Source organism: Callithrix jacchus, chromosome 2 (genome assembly GCF_049354715.1).
Source record: "Callithrix jacchus isolate 240 chromosome 2, calJac240_pri, whole genome shotgun sequence".
Taxonomy (NCBI): Eukaryota; Metazoa; Chordata; class Mammalia; order Primates; family Cebidae; genus Callithrix; species Callithrix jacchus.
The window spans coordinates 154072556-154082829 of record NC_133503.1 but is presented as its reverse complement, the minus strand read 5'-3'; positions in this window follow the sequence as shown (position 1 = coordinate 154082829).

Sequence of the window (10274 nt, the reverse complement as noted above, 5' to 3'; positions counted from 1 at the left end):
CCAGTAGTGTGATGCCTCCTGCTGTTTTTTAGCTTAGAATTGACTTGGCTATGTGGGATCTCTTTTGGTTCCATATGAAGTTTGAGGTGGTTTTTTCTAGTTCTGTGAAGAAGGTCATTGGTAGCTTGATGGGGATAGTGTTGAATCTGTAAATTACTTTGGGCAGTATGGCCATTTTATGATATTTATTCTTCCTAACCATGAACATGGAATGTTTCTCCATTGTTTGTGTCCTCTCTTATTTTGTTGAGCAGTGGTTTGTAGTTCTCTTTGAAGAGGTCCTTTACATCCTTTGTTAGTTGTATTCCTAGGTATTTTATTCTCTTTGTAGCAATTGTGAATGGCAGTTTGTTCTTGATGTGGCTCTCTTTAAATCTGTTACTGTTGTATAGGAATGCTTGTGATTTTTGCACATTAATTTTGTATTCTGATACTTTGCTGAAGTTGCTTATCAGTTTCAGGAGATTTTGGGCTAAGATGATGGGGTCTTCTAAATATACAATCATGTCGTCTGCAAATAGAGACAATTTGACTTCTTCCTTTCCTATTTGAATACTCTTTATTTCTTTTTCTTGCCTGATTGCTCTGGCTAGAACTTCCAGTACTATATTGAATAGGAGTGGTGAGAGAGGACATCCTTGTCTAGTGCCAGATTTCAAAGGGAATGCTTCCAGTTTTCGCCCATTCAGTATGATATTGGCTGTTGGTTTGTCGTAAATGGATTTTATTATTTTGAGATACGTTCCATCAATATCGAGTTTATTGAGAGTTTTTAGCATAAAGGGCTGTTGAATTTTGTCAAAGGCCTTCTCTGCATCAGTTGAGATAATCATGTGGTTTTTGTCTTTGGTTCTGTTTATGTGGTAAATTACATTTATGGACTTGTGTATGTTGAACCAGCCTTGCATCCCATGGATGAAACCTACTTTATCATGATGGATAAGCTTTTTGATGTGCTGTTGCAATTGGTTTGCCAGTATTTTATTGAAGACTTTTGCGTCTATGTTCATCATGGATATTGGCCTGAAGTTTTCTTTTCTTGTTGCGTCTCTGCCGGGTTTTGGTATCAGGATGATGTTGATCTCATAAAATGATTTGGGAAGGATTCCCTCCCTTTGGATTGTTTGGAATAGTTTCAGAAGGAATGGTACCAGCTCCTCTTTGTATGTCTGGTAGAATTTGGCTGTGAACCCATCTGGACCTGGGCTCTTTTGTGTGTGGAAGGCTCTTAATTGCTGCCTCAACTTCAGACCTTGTTATTCGTCTATTCAGGGTTTCTGCTTCTTCCTGGTTTAGGCGTGGGAGGGCGCAGCTGTCTAGGAATTTATCCATTTCTTTCAGATTTGCTAGTTTATGTGCATAGAAATGTTTGTAATAATCTCTGATGATGGTTTGTATTTCTGTGGAATCTGTGGTGATATCCCCTTTATCATTTTTTATTGCATCTATTTGATTATTCTCTCCTTTTTTATTAATCTGGCTAGTGGTCTATTTTGTTGATCTTTTTGAAAAAACCAGCTTCTGGATTTATTGATTTTTTTAAGGGTTTTTTGTGTCTCTATCTCCAGTTCTGTTCTGATCATAGTTATTTCTTGTCTTCTGCTAGGTTTTGAGTTTTTTTGATCTTGCTTCTCTAGCTCTTTCAATTTTGTCGATAGGGTGTCGATTTTAGATCTTTTCTTGCTTCTCATATGGGCATTTATTGCTATATATTTTCCTCTAGACACTGCTTAAAATGTGTCCCAGAGATTCTGGTATGTTGTGTCTTCGTTCTCATTGATTTTGAAGAACATCTTTATTTCTGCCTTCATTTCAATGTTTATCCAGTCAATATTCAGTTCAGTTTCCATGAAGCTGTGCAGTTCTGAGTTAGTTTCTAAATTCTGGGTTGTAACTTGATTGGACTGTGGTCTGAGAGACTGTTTGTTATGATTCCCATCCTTTTGCATTTGCTGAGGAGTGATTTACTTCCAATTATGTGGTCAATTTTAGAGTAGATGTGATGTGGTGCTGAGAAGAATGTATATTCTGTGAATTTGGGGTGGAGAGTTTTATAAATGTCTATTAGGTTTTCTTGTTCCAGGTCTGAGTTCAAGTCCTGGATATCCTTGTTAATTTTCTGACTCTTTGATCTGTCTATTATTGACAATGGGGTGTTAAAATCTCCCACTATTATTGTGTGGTAGTCTAAATCTCTTTGTAAGTCATTAAGAACTTGCTTTATGTATCTGGGTGCTCCTGTATTGGGTGCATATATATTTAGGATCATTAGCTGCTCTTGTTGCATCAATCCTTTTACCATTATGTAATGTCCTTCTTTGTCTCTTTTGATCTTTGTTGGTTTAAAGTCTATTCTATCTGAGATGAGAATTGCAACTCCTGCTTTTTTTTTTTTTGCTCTCCATTTGCTTGGTAAATCTTCCTCCATCCCTTTATTTTGAGCCTTTGTGTATCCTTCCATGTGAGATGGGCTTCCTGGATACAGCACATGGATGGGTTTTGTCTTTTAATCCAATTTGCCAGTCTTTGTCTTTTGATTGGGGCATTTAGCCCATTTACATTTAGGGTTAATATTATGTGTGAATTTGATCCTGCCATTTTGATGCTAGCTGACTGTTTTGCCCGTTATTTGATGCAGTTTCTTCATTGGGTTGATGCTCTTTACCATTTGGTATGTTTTTTGAGTGGCTGGTACTGGTTGTTCCTTTCTATGTTTAGTGCCTCTTTCAGGAGCTCTTGTAAAGCAGGCCTGGTGGTGATGAAATCTCTCAGTACTTGCTCGTTCATAAAGGATTTTATTTTTCCTTCACTTATGAAGCTTAGTTTGGCTGGATATGAAATTCTGGGTTGAAAGTTCTTTTCTTTAAGGATGTTGAATATCAGCCTCCACTCTCTTCTGGCTTGTAGTGTTTCTGCTGAGAAATCTGCTGTGAGTCTGATGGGCTTCCCTTTGTGGGTAACCCAACCTTTCTCTCTGGCTGCCCTTAGCATTTTCTTCTTCATTTCAACCCTAGCGAATCTGACAATTATGTGCCTTGGGGTTGCTCTTCCTGGGGAATATCTTTGTGGTGTTCTCTGTATTTCCTGAACTTGAATATTGGCCTGTCTTGCTAGATTGGGGAAGTTTTCCTGGATAATATCCTGAAGAGTATTTTCCAGCTTGGATTCATTCTCTCCATCACATTCAGGTACACCTATCAAACCTAGATTAGGTCTTTTTACATAGTCCCATTATTTCTTGGAGACTTTGTTCATTCCTTTTTGTGCTTTTTTCTCTAATCTTGACTTCTTGTTTTATTTCATTGAGTTGATCTTTGACTTCTGATATCCTTTCTTCTGCTTGGTCAATTCAGCTCTTGAAACTTGTGCATGCTTCGCAAAGTTCTCATGTTGTGTTTTTCAGCTCCATCAGTTTACTTATATTCCTCTCTAAGTCATTTATTCTCGTTAGCATTTAGTCAAATCTTTTTTCAAGGTTCTTAGTTTCTTTGCATTGGGTTAGAACATGTTCTTTTAGCTCACAGAATTTTCTTATTGCCCACCTTTTGAAGCCTGATTCTGTCAATTCATCACACTCATTCTCCATCCAGCCTTGTTCCCTTGCTGGTGAGGAGATGTGATCCCTTGTAGGAGGAGAGGTGTTCTGATTTTGGGTGTTTTCATCCTTTTTGCACTGGTTTCTTCCCATCTTTGTGTATTTATCCACCTGTTGTCTTTGTAGTTGTTGACTTTCAGATTGGGTCTCTGGGTGGATGTCCAGATTGTTAATGATGAAGTTATTTCTTTCTGTTTCTTAGTTTTCCTTCTACCAATCATGCCCCTCTGCTGTAGGACTGCTGAGGTCTACTCCAGGTCCTGCTTGCCTGGGGATCACCTGCAGTGGCTGCAGAACAGTACGAGTTGCTGCCAGTTTCTTCTGCTATCTTTGTCCCAGAAGGATACCTGCCTGATGTCAGTCTTAGCTCTTCTTTATGAGGTGACTCTTTGGATATATGGGAGTCAGGGAGCTGCTTGAGGAGATAGTGATGAGTTGTGAGCTCCGTTGTTCATTCAGAGTTGCTGGGCAGGTACGTTTAAGTCTGCTGCAGCTGAACTCATAAACGCCCCTCCCTCTCCCACCCTGCCCCAGTCCTCTGTCCCAGGGAGTTAGGGCAGGGGTTTATGAGTTTCTGTTGTGCTGCTGGCTTTTTTCAGGGCTTCCCTGCCCAGCAAGTAGGCAGCCTAGTCACTGTCTTCCTGCAGAGGCTTTGCTGAGCTGCTGTGGGCTCTGCCCAACTGCCATGTGAACTTCCCTGCAATCCTGTTTATACAGGTATAGTTAGAACTGCCTCGGCAGTGGTGGCCCACCTGTGTAATGGTGGGCTGCCTTGGCAACAGCGGGCTCCCTCAGCAATGACTGACTACCTCCATAGTGGTGGAGTGCCTTGGTAATGGCGGTTGCCCCTCCCCCACAGAACTGGACCATCCTGGGTTCAGCTGTGTTTGCTGTGAAACTCTCAATCTAGAGCATTTCTGATTGCTGTTTTTTTGTGAGGGTGGGCCCAGCCAAGCCTGATCACCTGGCTCCCTGCCTCAGAGCCTTTTTTATTTTTTGTCTCCCAGGTGTTCCAGTCACCATTGAAAAGGCATCAGGATCTGTGTGATTTCCCATGTGGCAACCCACTGCACTAGCTGCTGCGCTGAGAATCATGGCGCTTTTTTGCCTGGGAATCTCCTGGCCTGGCTCTCTGTTTCAGTCCCCTTTTCTATCAGTTGAATGGGTGACTCTGTCTTCCCCGAGCTCCAATCACCAGCTAAAATGGTGCCCGGACCCAGGTATTTTGTATGGAGAACCACTGCGCTGGGGCACCAGCCAAAACAGCCATGCTGGCGACCCATGGGCCTCCTCTGTCTGGGAGTCTCCTGGTCTGTGGGCAATAAAAATCCGTCTGGAAATGTGGCGTTCACTCACCCTCCGCTTTCACTAGGAGCTACAATCCTGAGCTGCTCCTAATCAGTCATCTTGGATCTGTCCTCAGCCTTTGAGTTTTTCTCATAAGGATGCCTCTAAATGGAGGCAGCTGGGCCAGCAATGTAGCTATGTGTAAGGTCGTGGTAGGCCAGGGGACTGTAATGGCTTCCGGAGACTGCAATGCATTGGCGGTGCCACTAAGTATGATGTGGAGAGAGCAGCTTTCACCAGTGAGGCCTTCCAGAGAAAGTGTTTGTAATTGCCTATGCTCAGGCCTGAAAAATCACACAGGTTTTTTGGGCAGGAACCAGACTCAAGTAGGAAATCACTTCTATTGTCAAGGGCCAAAACTACTGTCATCTATTCTAGGATGCACATTTTCTCTCATTTAACATCTCTGAAAGCAGGATGCATTTTACAATTCATGTCCTACAATTGTAGTGTCAGGTAACAGTTAGTGACCTAGTTCTATAAAAGCTGTTTTTGATACTTGTGTAAAGTCAAGAAAGTACTAGCATCAAAAAGTCTTAGGTTTAATGAGATTCAATATTCTTTTACATCATAAACAGTGTCTACATCACATCTAGAGTTTAGCAGTTTGTGTCTTTGGCATCTCCATTTTAGGCCTTCCAAGCATGCTCCAGTGAGCTTCCCAAGACTGTAAATTCTTACTCTGCCAGCTGAGAAGGATATAGTTTATTTTCTATTTTTTCTTTGACCAAAGGCCCTTGTTCTGTAAAGGTCAACATAGTCTAAAAAAATCCTTTTTTCCGCCTCACTGATGTCTACTTTTTCCAGAGATTATTGGAATCTGAAATCAAGGTAAGCCTTTCTGGGAATGGCTTGAAGTCTTGCTTGTGAATTTTGAGAAATAGGTGACATGACTAAAAATGAAATTTCACTCATTTAGCTAGCTGACAGGTTTGAAGTGGAAGGAGTTGGGAAAACCCTTCACACATGAAATGGGTCATTTCACTTTGTTGGGACTGCTGTGAACTGTCATAAGCTCTGCCAGAGCAGAACAAATGAATTAAACATGGAATGTTCTGTGGACTTCAGCAGGATCCAGTTGGAACCATTTTCCCCAAATTCAACTGTTAAACCTGTCCAGGATCAAGGACTGGGGATAAGATTCTGATGACATTCCAGTGGGGAACCTCTGCACTGTTTGTCTTCAATGCAATTTGCAAACCAAATTCCAATGGTAATAGGAGCAGGAAACCAAAGGATTCTCAGGGACTATGTAAAAAATGTGGCAAGCCAGAGCCCTTTTATAGAAAAAAGATTTGGAGAACAAATTTTGGGATAGTGGCCCTCACAGCCCTCCCTGCCAAAGACTGAACCAGAGCCTCAGGTACTGGACTCCCTGAAATGGACTCACCTTCCTTTTGTGTGACCCTGCTTTACCTTTTCCATTATGTTTCTTCCTTCTAACATTCCCCTTAGCCTTGGGTTATTCTGATGTGCACCCCTGCTCAAGAACCACTGGCTAGACTTTAGATATAGACTGCATGTTTAGATAGATGTATAGTAATACCTTCTGCTTATTTTTTGCTTTCTTGAAATTTGTTTTAGTTACCCATTGCTGCATAACAAATTACCCCAAAGCGAAGTGGCAGAAAACTACATATATTATTATGTAGGATATATGATCCCCTTTCTGTGCATTAGGAACCTGGGCATGGCTTAGCTGGGTGGTCTGGTTCTAGGTCTCTCACACGATACAATCAAGGTATTGCCTAGGATGCAACCATCTCAGGGCTTAACTGGGAAAGGATCTGTTTCCAAGCTTACTTGGAGTTGTTGGCAAGGTTCAGTTCCTTTGGGTTATTGGACTAAAGGTCTCAGTTTCTTGTGAGCTGTTGACCAAAGGCTGCCTTGGGTTCCTTGCCATAAGTGCCTCTCTCCAGTGCAGTTTACAGCAAGGTAGCTGACTTCATCAGAGCAGGCGAGCGAGCGAGAGAGCTGGAGGTAGGGTGAGAAGGACTGACATTCCAGTCTCCTAACCTGATCTCAGAAGTGACATTCCATTACTTTTGCTGTACTCTGTTTGTTAGAAGTGACTCATTAGTTTAAGCCTACACTCAAGAGAGCACGAAGTGGGAGACATTTTAGAAGCGGTCTACCACAGAATGCAAATTATTGCATGAATGATATACAATGTAAAACAAGGGTATGGGTATGAATTCTGTCCCACATGTCTTGAATGTAATAACATCACAGCGTTAAAAATTCAACTTGAATCTGACAGTCCCCTTCCTGCTGGAATAGCTGGAAGTTTTATCTCAGTCATTAGCAGGGAACCCCTCGCCTTGTCACACACGCTTAACGCTTGTGCTGTGGTTTCAGCGTCATGAGCACCACCAAAGCCTGGGGAAACTCTTCAGTTATCAATTTCCTGTCGACACTGCTTATCGCTAAGTTAGATGTGGTGCTCTCAGCCTCCATAGGCAGTGCTTTTGGAACCAGTAGCCTTGCTGCTGCTGTGCTGTCCTGGGGAAGGGAGTCTTTGTGAAGGCTGAGAGCCCCTGTTCCCAAGACCTGGCCACCCTCAGTGTACCCTATAGTCACCCTGTTTGGGGCATGACTACTCAGAGGAACACAGGCCACTAAACTACATGTGTATATGATCTAGCTTTTGTCGTTACTGTGAAAGTGATATTCTCCTGCAGTTTTCTACATTCTAAGCCAAAGTCTGAATTCAGCGTTCTGTGATGTAGAATAAGCAAGATATTTTCCATAAATGCAACTATAAGTAGTCTTCAAGATAAATATATTAGGAAAACAGAGCACAAATACATCCTCATTGTAGTTAGTGTGGAATCTTTTTTTTTTTTTTTTTTTGAGACGGAATCTTACTCTGTCGCCAGGCTGGAGCGCAGTGGTGCAATCTTGGCTCACTGCAACCTCCACCTCCTAGGTTCAAGTGATTATTCTACCTCGGCCTCCTGAGAAGCTGGGACTACAGGTGTGCGCCACCAAGCCTGGCTAATTTTTGCATTTTTAGTAGAGACTGGGTTTTACCATGTTGTCCAGGATGGTGTGGATCTCTTGACCTCATGATTCGCCTGCCTCAGCCTCCCAAAGTGCTGGGATTATAGGCAGGAGTCACCACACCTGGCCTAATGTAGAATCTTATAGAATTGTTTCTCACAAAACAACCACCACAGCACACAACGATAAAAAAAGAGTACACATAATCTGCCAAGAAAGAAAGCTTCTTCCCAACTTGGTTAATGTTTATATTCTTAGTATCTTCAGAATACCTTCTGTGTGCATACATATCTTTTGGTTTTTTAGTTTATCCATATGGCAAGATGTAATGGCCATCTGTGTCAAATGTCTTTTAATTTGTCCAAGATTCTTTGATAAATTGCAAGGTAAGTCCTGTGCTCTCTGGCTTTAGCTCTACTTGGCCAGGACTGATTTGCAGTTGCAGACTATAATAAGCATGCCAATGACAGTGCAGGCTGTGTTTGAATCCAGTGCTTCCATACTACCTAGACCTAGACCTTGATTTATTTTTATCTGCTCCTTTGGACCCTTAGAATAAATACAGAGTAAGCATATGTTTTAAATCAGCTCTCATGTTCCATTCTATGACAGGCTTTACTTTTAACAAATTAACTCACTCTTCCCTTTTGCCCCACACATCCTGCAGACTTCCAAGGAATGAAGGAAAAGATTGCAGTTGGCTGGGTGCGGTGGCTCACACCTGTAATCCCAGCACTTTGAGAGGCTGAGGCAGGTGAATCACCTGAGGTTGGGAGTTCAAGACCAGCCTGGCCAACATGGTGAAACCCCATCTCTTTGGTTAAACACCAAATTAACCATATGTGGTGGCACATGCCTGCCATCCCAGCTACTCAGGAAGGCTGAGGCAGAAGAATCAGTTAAACCTGGGAGGAGGCAGAGGTTGCAGAAAGCCAAGATTGCACCATTGCACTTCAGCCTGGGCAACGAGGGAAACTCCATCTCAAAAAAAAATATTGCAATTATTAGTGTCAATATGCTTTGGCTCTGTTCCTACCCAAATCTCATCTCAAACTGTAATACCCACATGTTGGAGGAGGGGCCTGGTGGGAGACAGGCATGTTTCTCCCCTGTTCTCGTGATAGTGAGTTCTCATGACAGCTGATGGTTTTAAAGTGTGGCACTCTTCTCCGTCCCTCTAGCACGCTCTCTTCTGCCACCATGTAACATGCCTGCCTTCCCCTTCACCTTCCACTGTGATTATAAGTTTTTTAATGCCCCAACCATGTGGAACTGTGAGTGAATTATACCTCTTTTCTTTATAAATTACCCAGTCTCAGGCAGTATCTTACAGTAATGTGAAAATGGACTAATACCATGATGTATCCCTTTTCTCAGCTTTGGGGCCGATCTGTGTCAGATGCAGTGGTTAGTCTCAGAGACAAAGCCCCTTTCTGGTAGGGGTTTTGATTTTTATAATCTTTGGCATTGATTCTGTCATCCTTTCCTGAGAAGGTAGGTAAGTGGCTTTTGCGCTCTGTGTTGTTCAGGGAAATAGATGCTTTAGTTCCCATGTGGTGATATAGTTTGGATATTTGCTCCTGCCTAAATCTCATTTTGAAATTTAATCCCCAGTGTTGGAGGTGGAGCCTGGTGGGAGGTGTTTGGATCATGGGGGTGGATCCCTCATGGCTTTGTGCTGTCTTCCTAATACTGAGTTCTCATGAGACCTAGTTAAGTGTATGGCACCTCCCCCTCGCTATCTCTCTCACCTGCTCTGCCTTCGCCAAGGAGGCTTCCACAGAAGCAGATGCTGCTATACTTCCTCAAGAGCCTGCAGAACCATGAGCCAATAAAACCTCTTTTCTTTACCCAGCCTTGGCATTTCTTTATAGCAATACAAGAATGGACTAACACATGGCAAAGCCTGGCACTGCACTGAGGCAACCATACTGGTAGAACTCTCATCACAGTCAGCCTTTCCAAGTACTTAGCTCAGTGCCCACTGAAGAGCCTACCTGCACCACATCAGTACCATTGTAAGCATGATTCATTCCATGTTCATTAAGTGAAGGAGTGTCACAAGAAGATGAATTTCAAGAACTATTTGAAGAAAGAATACTGAGTTCTGCTTCTAGGATGAATTCCCAGTGAATTATCCTTCCCAAATACCATTTTGATGCTGTTGTTCCTTTCTTTGAGGTTCACAATAGTTCCTAATTTTCATCGGATTTATGGGACCCAGTCATCCAGCACGTGAGCTATGGGAGGGCCTTTGCAACATAGCTCACAAGAAGCTGACTGCTCTGGCATGGCAAAAACACTCCTCTGCTCCTCAAACATTCCTTCT